The following is a 13,364-nucleotide window of genomic DNA, read 5'->3' on the forward strand; positions in this document are numbered from 1 at the left end:
CAGCCGTTCCAGCTCATGGACTGGCAGCAACGCCTGCTGAATTTGGGAGAACAGCCCTCGGCGTTCTCCCCTGAGATAACCTAGGCGGCACAGCCGGCCAAGATCAAAAACGTGTTGGTAGGGGCCTATGATGGTACCTCCAACCCAGAAGATCATTTAATGGCTTATTCCAACCTCATGTACCTACAGGGGTTGGATGATGCCGTCTGGTGCCGATGCTTCCCGGCTACCCTGAAGGGCATTGCCCAACGGTGGTTCGGTAACTTACCAGCCGGCTGCATCAACAGCTTCAAGACCTTGGCGTACTTGTTTATGTCAAACTTCTCAATGAACATCCCGGCTAAAAAGACAAGCCTCAATCTGGGGCAATACAGCAGGGTGACAGAGAAGGGCTCCGGTCGTATGTCAGGCGGTTCAATCTGATGAGAGTTCAGATTCAAGGGCTGTCTAACGAAGTTGCTTACACAGACTTCTTTAAGGGTCTGAAGGATGGGTCAACCTTCAAGTTTGACCTCGTCCGGAAAAGGGTAGCCATCCTCCAAGAGGCGTTAATGGAAGCTGAAGCCTACATACAGGCGACAGAGCTTTGTGCTGTAAAGCAGCCGTCGGATTTTAAAAAATCCGACAGAAGAGACAGCCGGCAACAACAACAACAGCCGGCTAAAAAGGAGGAAAAGAAGAGGAAGGAGGTCTGGGCGGCTGATCGATCTGGTCAGCCGGCTCAGAAGCTCAGACGGAAATCTGAACCGTACGTTCCCAAGTACGAGTTCACGAAGGACTGCTCATCCATCCTCATGGAGATCAAGGACCGGATGTTTCTCGACAAACCGGCTGCGATGAAAAGCCCCGTAACCAGCCGGGACAAAAGCAAATACTGCCAGTACCATGAGGATGTTGGCCATGACACTAATGGTTGCTATAGCCTCAGGCGGCTATTAGACCGTCTGGCTGATGAAGGGGCTCTAAAGTCTTATCTGCCCAAAGCCAAGGGCAGCACCCTGGCCAAGAAAGGGCAGGCGGCAAAAGTTGTTCTTGCCAATTCAGAAACGGATGAAGAGACCATCTTCACAATAGCAGGCGGCTTTGCCGGAGGGGGTCCCACTATCCGGGGCACCAAAGATAACATCAGGAAGTTGGTTAACTCAGTGGAGGAGACCCAGGCGTCGAAAGACATCTTCCCTGAGGTCCTTATTTCTGAAAAGGACCGAGGCAAGGTCAGGCGGCCTCACGATGACCCCATAGTCATCGAATGCAAGGTTGCCAATCAGAGAGTTGTCCGGATCCTAATAGATACCGGGAGCTCGTCTGACCTAATTAGTTATCAGTGCTTGACCAAGCTCAAGTACAAATCCAGTAGCATGCACCAGGCGCCCCACCCGCTTGTTGGTTTTGGGGGGAGGCGTAGTGCATCCGGTAGGAAGCATAGATCTCCCCATCCGGCTGGGTGAAAAGGGGGAAGGACGCCACATGGTGATTAAATTCTTGGTTGTAGAAGAGCTTGCCGCCTACAACATGATTTTTGGCCGTCCGACCCTCAACGAATCCAAGGTTGTCATCGTTCCCTCCCTCATGCTCGTCAAATTTGAAAAAGACGACGATATAGTCGGTTCCCTTAAGGGCGACCAGAGGACGGCTAGGGAGTGCTATCTCTCTGAGTCAGACCTACTATGGGTACAGCCGGAGACGGCAACCCCATAGACCTTGATAACTGCGATACAGCAGTCCCGGCTCCAAGGGCAGCCGGTAAGAAAATAAAGGCGGGCCAGACGGACCCTGTCAAGCAAGAAAAATAGCAATCACTAGCCGGGGAAAGGTCAGATGATCAACGACCTCAGCCGGCTGGTGACTGCATTGATGTCGTCCTTGACGACAGCCGTCTGACAGAACTGTCAAGGTTGGGACGGTTGCTTATGAACGGTTGGGAGCAGACCTGCTCCAACTTCTAAGAGAATTCAAAGACATCTTTGCCTTTGAAGTGGAAGAGATGTCAGGCGTCAGCCCGGATCTAGCTGTCCACAAGCTTGCCGTGGATCCTAAAAAGAAGCCGGTTAGGCAGAAAAAGAGGGATCACGGTGAAGAGAGATCTCAGGCGGCAGCGGCTGAGGTCAAAAAATTGTTAGATGCTGGGTTCATCCGGCAATGCTACTACCCGGATTGGGTAACAAATGTTGTCCTCGTGAAAAAGCCGAATGGTACCTGGCGGATGTGTGTAGACTACACAGATCTGAACAGAGCATGCCCAAAGGACAGTTACCCGCTTCCAAGGATCGACAATCTGGTCGACTCTACAGCCGGTCATGCTCTGATGAGTTTCATGGATGCCTACTCAGGTTTCCACCAAATACCCCTATGGAAAAAGGATCAAGAGAAGACGGCCTTTGTCACTAATCAGGGGCTATTTTGTTACAAAGTGATGTCGTTTGGGTTAAAAAATGCACCGGCAACATTCCAGCGCATGATAAACACCGTCTTCGTCAATCAGATTGGCAGGAATGTAGAGGCGTACATTGATGACATGATAGTCAAATCCAAGCTTCAGACGGATCACCTACTGGACCTCCGAGAAACATTCACCACACTCAGGCGGCACCGGGTCATGCTTAACCCAAAGAAGTGTGTATTTGGTGTTGAGTTTGGGAAGTTTCTCGGATTCTTGATCGATCGAAGGGGCATAGAGGCTAATCCGGAAAAAGTACAGGCGGTCATTGACATGCGCTCTCCCCGCACTGTAAAGGAAGCCCAGAAATTGACCAGTTGCCTGGCGGCGTTGGGAAGATTTCTCAGCCGGTCAGGTGACAAGTGCCTCTATTTCTTCCAGGCCATCCGGAAGAGGTCCAGATTTGAGTGGGGAGAAGAGGAGAAAATGGCATTCCAGAAGCTAAAGCAACACTTGCATTCGTTGCTAAGGTTAGTGAGCCCCCTGCCCCGGGAGGTCCTCTATATGTATCTAGCCGTCTCTAATCATGCCCTTAGTGCCGTTCTCCTCGCTGAGAGAGACGGTAATCAGCTCCCGGTGTATTTCATCAGCCATGTTCTTAAGAATGCTGAACTCCAGTACCCCATGATAGAAAAATTTGGGTTGGCCCTGTTCGTCGCAGTCAAACGGTTGAATCCCTACTTTTTGGCTCACCCGGTGATTGTATATACAGACCAGCCGCTCAAACGCCCAATGACTACCATCGAGTCATCCGGCAGAATGATCGAGTGGGCCGTTGAAATACAGAGCCTCGAAATAACTTTTGAACCCAGGCAGGCAGTGAAAGGTCAGGCGTTTGCCAACTTCATTGTCGAGATGACTAGGCCGGTGCAACCGAAAAATCCTGATCGGGTTTGGAAGTTATTCGTAGACAGTAGTTCTACGGTGAACGGCTGTGGTGCAGGTGTCATAAGTCATTCTCCGGAAGGGGATAAGTTTGAATATGCACTACGGTTCCGGTTCCAAGCCTCTAATAATGAGGCGGAGTATGAAGCCCTGCTAGCCGGTATACGCATGTGTAAGGCAGCAGGGACAGCAAAAATCAGCGCCTGCTCAGACTCTCAATTGATTGTTAGCCAGTACAATGGTGACTACGAGGCCACCCATCCGGATATGATCAAATATCTGCAGGCGGTCAGAGAAGAGGTTGTGTCACTTGATGAATTTCATCTAAGTCAGGTGCCCCGGTCCGAGAATAATTAGGCGGATGCCCTTTCCAAATTGGCATCATCCGCCTCCTGTGATGCACCTAGAACGGTTTTTTGGGAAGTCATTGAGAAAAGAAGCATTGATCATGACCCCATAGGTATCCTGGACAGAAGTGCCACCTGGATGGACCCCATCCGGGATTACTTGGCAGACGGTACCATACCGGATGACCCTTCCGAAGCAGTGGCGCTCAAGAAACGTGCTCTGAGCTTTGTTATGCATCATGGAGAACTTCTCCGGAAGGGTTATCTACAGCCGTTTCTAAAGTGTGTAACCCCTGAAAGGGGAAGATAGGTTCTAGAGGATCTGCATGCGGGTTTTTGTGCCTCACACATAGGCAGCAAGTCCTTGGCAAGAAGAACCAGACGGCAGGGTTACTTTTGGCCCACTCTTGAGGCAGACGCCATGGATTTGGTGAAGCGGTGTGATAAATGGCAAAAGTTTGCCCGGCTGATACATCGACCGGCAACTGACTTGACAGCCATCCGTAGCCCGGTTCCGTTTGCAAAATGGGGCATGGATATTTTAGGTCCGTATGCACCTGCCACAGGCGGTCGCCGATATATTTTGGTGGCAGTAGATTACTTCACCAAATGGGTTGAAGCAGAGGCGGTCAAAGGCATAAAAACAAAAGACGTGATCTCCTTCATTTGGAGAAATGTCATCACCCGGTTTGGGGTTCCAATGTCTATGGTCTTTGATAATGGACCTCAATTCGAAACGCCTGTCCTCAAGAGCTGGTTGGGAGATCAAGGAATCTCCCATTGTTTTGCATCCGTTGGCCGTCCCCAGGCAAACGGGCAAGTTGAGGCCTTCAATAAGTTGATCTCAGACGGTATAAAAAAGAAGGTGGAAAGAGCCGGTGGACTATGGGCAGAGGAACTACCTCATGTCCTTTGGGCCATCAGGACCACTGAAAAAGGGGCAACCGGTGAAACCCCATTTCTCATGACATACGGCACTGAGGCGGTGCTCCCCATTGAACATTATGAGCCAACGCTTCGCATCATGCTATATGATGAGGCGACCAACTGGGAAGCCATGCGGCTTGCACTAGATGCTCTTCCAGAGCGAAGGGGCAACGCAGCCTTACGTCATGAGATCTACCGCCTGAGAATGGAAAGAGCCTACAACAAGCGGGTTCATAAGCGGCCCCTGAAAGTAGGAGATTTTGTGCTTCGCAAAATGGAAGCAACCGGTAGGGCCAATGAACAAGGCAAATTAACCCCAAATTGGGAGGGACCCTACCGGATATTTGAAGAAGTACGAGACGGCACATACCGCCTGGAAACCCCAGACGGTAGAAAGCTGCCTAGAACTTGGAATGTAGATAATCTCAAAAAGTACTACTACTAGAAAATTGTATAGTTTTTGAATGTTTCTGTATAATTAATGAGAAATATTTACTACATATAGTGCTTACATGCGCCATGTCTTGTGCTTAACACAAGCGGCCCCCTTTACTTATTTCCCATACGCCCTGTCTTGTGCCCAACACAAGCGGGCCCGGAAATCTAATGAACCAGCCGGTGACGCCCATTCGGGTGAATTCATCGAAGAGAACATCTCCCATTTGGGTGGAAAATTGTTCTAGTGATCAAAAATCAGGCGGTCCTATCCGCCTGAATGATCCATGGCACCAAAGAATTGCGGGTTAGCATTCCCAAACATGCAACCGGCCCCCTCTTTGGATCAAGTACCATTTAAGGCTGATCTCAAAACAGACAGCCGGTACTTAACATGCCGCCTAATCGTCTAAGAGAAGGCGGGCCTCAAAAATTTGGGTTAGGCCAATAACCTATGAAGGGTGTCCTTGCAAAAGCCCAACCGGCAAATTGGCACCCTAAATCATTTGAAAAGGTCTTCCCGAAAACTCCAGCCGGCAAGTCGGTAAAAACGGTTGGCACTTAGCACTTAGCTAAAGTCGTTAGCATTTGCGCTATAGCATATGGATAGCCGCCTGGCAGCATTTTGTCTATGCCAGCCCCCTATCCAGGGGCAATTACCTAACCTAACCCCAACAAGTCATGCGGAAACACATTCATTCAAAAAGCATGCGGAAAAACATTCATGGCTTGCCTTTTGAAAAAGACCAATACTCATGGTTGCTACCACCATGGTTTACACAAGGCAAAAAAATAGAATTGCTTGCGAAGACCCAGACGGCAGTGATACCGGCTGGGTTCTCTTGTCTACCCTCGCAAATTTCTTTGCCTACCCTCACAAATTTCTTTGCCTAGCTTGCGAAGACACAGACGGCGGTGATGCCGGCTGGGTTTTCTTGGCTATCCTCGCAAAAATTATCAAAGCTAGAAAGATGCGACATTCAAGACATCCAAAACAACAAAAGAAAGAAACAAACTCATTCAAAGCCGGATGATCCGGTAGAATTGTAATAGAATTGTAGCAGAAATAACCGGCCCAGCCGGTGAAAATGTTAAAACTGTTTACAGAATAAACCGGCACAGCCGGTGAAAATGTTAAAACTTTTTATAGAATAAACCGGCACAGCCGGTGAAAATATCAATACTCAAAATAAAAAACAACAGCAGAGTAATCCGACCCTTCCGGCGCTATCACAAGATAATGCACGGCGCGCAGGCCGGGAGGTCGTTGCTACTCTAGCTGCACTGTTACCCGGTCGCCCTGAGCCTGGCTCCCTTCCGGATGAGATGGGTCGGTGTTGGGGACGGAGCCGGGAGCAACCTCATCCTCGACTGTCGCCTTCAAAGCAGCCGCTTCCGCCTGCATTCGTTGGAACTCGGCGTCCACCCATTGCTCATACGGTTCGGGCCCCGGCTGGCACTCCTCTTCAGCCAGAATGGCCAGGTCTGCGTATTTGTAGGCGAGCTCCCAGACGTTGTAGTCTGCACCCGGGTGGATGATGGAGAACGCCCTCTTCATTCTGTTTTGGCAGTCCTGCTCATTCTCCTCAATGAGCCGGCTCTGATCAGCTTCTAGGGTGGCCTGGAAATTGCGCTGAGCATCTGCAGCCTCCTTGACCAGGCGGTCATTCTCTAATTGCAGTCGTTTGCTGCTCTTCTTCGCCTGGTCGAGCCGCTTGAGGGGCTCTTCATGCTTTTTTAGCTCATCTTCAGCGTTATCCAGGGCCGCCTGGAGGTTGTCGATTTTGAGCTTGGACTCTGAGAGGGCCCGTTGGAGGGACTTGACCTGATCCGCCTGTTGCATGATTATAGCTTTAGTTTTTAAGTCATGCACAATCATGGAATAGTGAGCAACGCTATGTGCGTCATCCGCATAACGTTTGGCTCTTCTTACCTCTTCCTGCTTGCGGATGTAGGCCTTCTTAAGCCCCTCCACGCGAAGCAGTGCCTGCAACAACAACACAACCGGTATTAGTTGAAAGACCGGATGGGTATGTTACAAATTAAATGCCGGGTGGGTACTCAATGACTTACATCGGCCAGGTCGACCATCACCCGGTCGGCATTGAAGGTATTGATTCCAGGAATCGCCTCCTTCTCGCCCCGAGGGACGGCTTTCAGCATGGCCCGGGCGTATTGAGCAGCGTCCGGCCAGCGTGGTGAGTTATCTGCGCCAGAAACAGACGGTGAGAATGCCGCGTATGCTCCACCTACGGACAGCCGGATGATCGGAGAATCCCCCGGCTGCGACGAGGAGTATGACTTTACCCGCATGGGTAGGTCGAGCAACGTGAGGTTGAAGGAGTTTGTACCTTTTTGGGAAGCCGTTTGGCCTCCAGCAGAAGATGGACCGGGTGCGGTCCTTATTGGAACGACCCCTTTCAAGGCCGGTTCAGAGTTTGACCCGCCTGGGGTCTTTATTGATTTACCGCCGGTTGTAGGCCGGGCGGTAGAAGTGGTTTTCTGCACCTTGAGTGCAGGCTCTTCAACAGACGGCCTTTGCCGGATCTGTTTCTGCAAAGAGCGGGGAATAACACCCCCATCCTGAAACAAGACCACAAACGGTTAGATGAATAACTAGCTAAAACAACATCAAAGCCAACATATAGAGAAGGTCAGGCGGGCTAACCTTTTTAGCCGCCTGAGCGGCAAGTTTCTTCTCCAGATTCTCCTTTCGGATATCTGAAGCCTTTTTTGCGGGTGTCTTGGCGGTGGGTAGCATCTTCTTAGCTTCTTCTGCAAAACGAAAACACACCCGGTTAGAAATATGAATCTTGTATTACAATCAAGAGAAAAAGGTCAGCCGGCATCGAATTAACCGGCTAGGGTTCGTAACCTTTAGTCTTAAACATTCTGCTAAGCCCACAGGCGGACAAGAAGCACTCGTCCTTGAAAAATTCGTGTTTGGGCACCCAGTTCTTGGGTACCCTTATTATCTCTCCGGTTGAGAGAGAGGTAGAGGTCAACTCAAAAAATCCGGAGTCCAGAATGGCCCTCCTATCATTATCAGGAACTGGGGGCAGCCGACACTTCTGCCCCATAAGCTCTGGTTTCCGGTTGTAGGTCCGGTACTCCTTGTTTTCCTCCTCAGACGGGGCCTTGACCAGGTAGAATCGGTTCTTCCAGTCCGACCATTTAGACGGCTTGTCCAAGGTCATCATGTATTGGGGGTGAGTTGTCAAGGTGTACCGGGCCCTCCAGCTACCTGGGCTCCGGCTCAGATAGTGCATATGGGCAAACGCCTCCCAGCCGGGGTTGAGACCCTGCATTTCGCAGGCGGCGATGTACCCTAATTTATTCACCCAAGAATTCGGGGTGAGTTGCCAAACGCCTAGGCCATACCCCCTAAGTATGGCCCTGATTGTGTTGTGAAGGGGGAAGCGGACACCGGCTAGGAAAGCCGCCTCGTAGCATCCAAACCAACCGTTAGCGTTAGGTTGGTCATCTTCCCATACAACCGTCCCGAACTCCCCCGGCACGGTCATCTTGTATCCTTCACCAAGCGGCCGCCTAGTGATAAAGTCTTGTAGAGAAGACCGCATGAGGGCGCGGTCATTCAAGGAGACGGCGATCATGAGAGGGTCGTTTTGGCTTTGCCACGAAGGCCTCTCCGCCTCCTCGCTATCTTCTGACACGGTTAAGTAGCTGGAGCTACTGCTTTCAACCCGACCGTCATCAGAGCCGGATGGGGAGTTGGGAGCATCATTGGCAGCTTCTGGCTGCTCAGCCTCCTCAGCCGGAGAGGTCTCCTCGTTGTAGGAGCCTAGAATGCTATCGCTTGGGGTGGAGGGGGTACCGCCGGATGGTTCTCTAACCTCCCCGTCTAGGCCTTGATTTTCAGGCAATAACTCGTTTGAGTCTCCGCCTCTGTAATTGGGGTCCATAGCTGTCCCCCTAATTCTAGCCATGGTGTCCTGCACAGACACAGAGTCGGTCGATACAGGCGTTGAAAAGGGGAAATTCCAAAGATCAGAGGCGGCAGATCCAGTTCTAGACTCAGCCGTACTAATTGACCGGCTGAGTTCACAACTATGGTCCGGGTATGGGTATAAAGGGTCCATCTACCTATGGGACTTGTAAACAAAAATGCAAGCAAAAGACGCAAACGGAAATACATGGAAAAGCGAGAAGGAATAGAGACGGTACCTAGAGCAGAGTGTTGAAAACCTCAAGAAATTTCTTGGGGATGCTTGCGAAGACACAGACGGTTTGAATACCGGCTGGGTTCTCTGAGGTACCCTCTCGAAAAACTTTTTCTTGCATGCTATTGCACAGGCGGTCTGAAAACCGGCTGCTCTTAAAACTATCAAGTCTCCGTGTGCTCTGAATTTCAAGTACCGGATGCTCTCAAATGCCGGATGCTCTCAAAATTCAAGAAAATTCACGAAGTTTGTAAATGAGCTCTCGTGTGCTTCCTCCCCTATTTATAGGGGTTGTCCCGGAAGGTGAAGGGGCGCGACTCTTCCCCTTCTGCTTTTCCCTCTTCAGTTAGAATTTGAAGGGGCTTCAAAAAAAAAAAAAAAATCGCCAGCTCACTTCTCAGGTGCCACGTGGCACCTTGCCACGTCAGCACCTGAGAGGGGCAAATGTTTGGGGTAAAATTACCCCAGCCACGTGGCCCAATGGCTGAGCGACACGTGGCACCTTGCCGTTGGTCAGCAGGGCTCCAATCCCCTGCTGACACGTGTCCTAGGAACCCTAAATGGGAACCAATGCTCCCCACTATAAATAGTGGGAGAATCCTCATTAATAGGGGATTCAAAAGGGCATTCAATACAATCATAAATACACTCACACCAAAACCGAGCAATCTTAATTGCGGAATTCTCCCATTACGCGAGAAGTAATTACTCTTTTACGCACTTTCTTCCTCCCGTACATCACTAACTTGATCGTCGGAGGCGGAGCTCCACCCAACCGGAGTCTTCATGGTTTTGCAGGTACAGGCGGTCGAAGGGCATTCTTGGAATTGTAACTCTCCCGCAGGACACATCAAAAACCCCGAAACAACAGTTATTGAGTTGGGTGAAAACAAGATTTTGTTTCATATATTAAAATGGTAAGAGTGTAATACTCTGTAAATCTAGCATTTTAAAATAAACTTGTCGGGCCGCCGATGCATACTCATACACACACTAGTACAATATTGTTTGCTTTAGGCCAAGCACGCACAATTTTATTTTTGGACTCCTTCCCAAAAGACCTTGCACTAGTGTATTGAGCATTCGCTATATACACAATGTATATAGCTCCTTACCTTGCTATTTCTTCCTTGTGGGACTTGGGATGAAATTCCCAACAATCCTTCCCTCAAATCAAGGACAACATCACCACTCATGGCCTTCCTTCGAACAATAAACTTTGATCTGTTACTCGCCCCTTTTTCAGTACCGCTGATACACCATCAGAACCCGCCGCCTGATTACACCATAAGCTACCATGGTTCGCAAACCATCAGACCATGTCCACCCGTTCCAACCACGAGTTACAAGGGTAGCCCCACCGGTTACAGGACAACCCCTGGTCCCACCAGCTTGAACACCATCAAGAGGACTTCCGACACATAGAGCACAACTTAAACACACGAGTTATAGGGCACATATAACCAAACTTCAAGGACACACGAGGAACACCCCACATACTCCACGGTAGCCACCTACCCGGGACCGAACCGTCCGACTTTGATACCATTTATCGGGCCCTGGTCACCCACCTTGCTGGGCCGCATGCACGCTCCACTCCACATTAGTATAATATTATCCGCTTAGGACCTAACCCGCACGGGTTTGTTTTTGGACATCTTCCCAAAAAGTCTCATACTAATGGAGTGTGCCGCTCATTTATAAGGAGCTTTTCACTTCCTTAATCTTTTCATGTGGGACTTGAGATGAACACCCCAACAAAAATAACTTTTTTAAAATGTCTAAAATGAATACGGAGTACTAACTTCAAAATTCAAACAAAGAGAAACTATTTATCCATCCCTAAACTATTACCCCATACCTCTATGAAAATGATGGAGTATGTAATCAATATGTAAAGACGTTTTTAGCAAGTGGGTTAATCTTACAATCGACAGTTGGAGAAGAGTACAAGTATTTCAATCAAAAGGACATGTCAAATCTAATTAGGTTGATCTAAACTTACAAGATGTCGCAAACAAAATCTGACTCAAAAATTGGATACAACCCCTTACAACCAAAGTATACTGCTGTCAGCTTCTTCATCCACTTGATCCTCAAACTCAGCCGTTATTCAAGACCATTTTATCCTCACAAGGTCAATTTGGTAAATTCCATTGATAATCAAAATAATAAAAGGAATTTTTTAAGGTCAATTTGTGCAAGCTGTTGCTAAATAGCTCTAAATATCTACTTTATGAGTTGATTACAACTATATCAGTACCTTCTTAGGAGTATTATTACTTAATTAATTACAACTTGTAACTTATTTAAAGATCAAAGATTTTAATTTTCTCATATATGACATATATGACACTACAACTACCACTTGGCCAACTGAGCTTTGATCAATGCTCATACTAGAACATCCTTCCTTACATACACTCCCCCTACACATAACATCTTAAATTCATACCATGGATAATTTGACAATGGTTATCTAATGAGGATGAGCTTCGTCTTCTAGAGCCTTGCCTTGAGGTTGATCCTTCACCAAGCAAATTTCCTTCACTCAACAACTTGCTTTTAAGATAGGATAATGGTGGATTATGCATCTTGCTGTATTTAACAGGAAAAAAGGCTCTTCTTTCCCTCAGCTTGCGAGTAGGTGCCTTAGAACTTTTAAAGTGACTTGTTCTCACTATCTCATTACTAGAAACCGAGATTATACAATTACATCTAATACTCAATGCTAAATTAACAAACCAACAATTAGAAATATCTTATTCTTTAGAGTGTGGTACTCATCAAACAACACAAAATTTATTTTGGGCTTGGTTGTTGTGTACAGCTTGTAAGACAAAAACACCACACCCACAGATATACTTACAACATTACCCGTGACGTATTTTGATTGGAGAGTATTACACCTCGTTAATAATTTAACTACAAAAATTATCATAATTCGACATGTAATAAGAACAATCTCACGGATAAATAAATCTAAACTTTATAGTTGCTGCAAACCTTCAAAGATTACCATAAATCCCGAACTTTAGTCCATATATTCTTCTAACCCCGGATTTACATATAAGGTCCATCTTTCTTGTATGTGTGTTCACTTAGCAACCATTAGATTTGGGATCACCCTAAGATTAAGATCTTAGAGTGGAAGGGTATATTTTTCGAGCACCTTCCTTTGTATGATAGCTATGATGTGTTGCTGAAAATCACGTGGACTATATTAATCTATATATATACAAGTAAATTAAAGTTCCATACTATTTATATATACGAACTGTATATTATTGGACCACAAATGAAAGGTATATATTTGAATATTGTCACAAAAATATCAAAGTTTTGAAGGTTGATATTGTTTTATAGCACCCAAAAACTCAGATCACTACTTTTGGTTATAAGTTCAAGGCCCATATCCCATGCTTTATTTGGATTTTAAGGCTTTTATATAACCACCGTATCCCTATTTGTGTTTTTTTTTTCTTTTCCAAAAAGAACGTGTCGATACGTGTTGATAATTTTCTCATGGACACTTTGATTGATTAATTGAAATAGTAGTGATATACATACAAATATCATATTACAAAGTGTTTTCCTTGATTAATTATTTGTCACATTAGTGTATCGGTTTGATTGATTAAAGATTTTTTGTGAAAGTACAAAATCGATAAACATGTTTATAATTCATTCAATCACTTTTACAGACGGAGTAATATATGAATTAATATTAAAGAAAAATAGCCAATGATTATTAATTTTTTTCCTCCATAGAAAATGTTTTACAAACTTCCACTCCTTATAGTCTCTAAATCTTCATGAAGTTCGACTCAAATTATCTGTGAGAAGTGTTATATTCCAAAATGATCCTGCTCCTTACTTAAAAAAAAAGTAAACATACTGCGAACTTTAGCTCAAAATGTATGATTGGTGTTTTATTCTAAAATTACATTACACACGCCATTAGTATTTTTACATGTTTCATTCTAATATCATTTAGATACTCAATTGTGGGTTAAAAAAAGTTACCTATGCACACTTACTTCATATGTATGATTTTCATAAGATCATAAGAGAAATCTTAGCAATTTACATAATGCAAAGATTATTAGTATTTTTACGTGTAATAATAATCTCGCCATTAGTATTTTTACG

The sequence above is a fragment of the Chenopodium quinoa genome, unplaced genomic scaffold (assembly GCF_001683475.1).
Source record: "Chenopodium quinoa cultivar QQ74 unplaced genomic scaffold, ASM168347v1, whole genome shotgun sequence".
Lineage (NCBI taxonomy): Eukaryota > Viridiplantae > Streptophyta > Magnoliopsida > Caryophyllales > Amaranthaceae > Chenopodium > Chenopodium quinoa.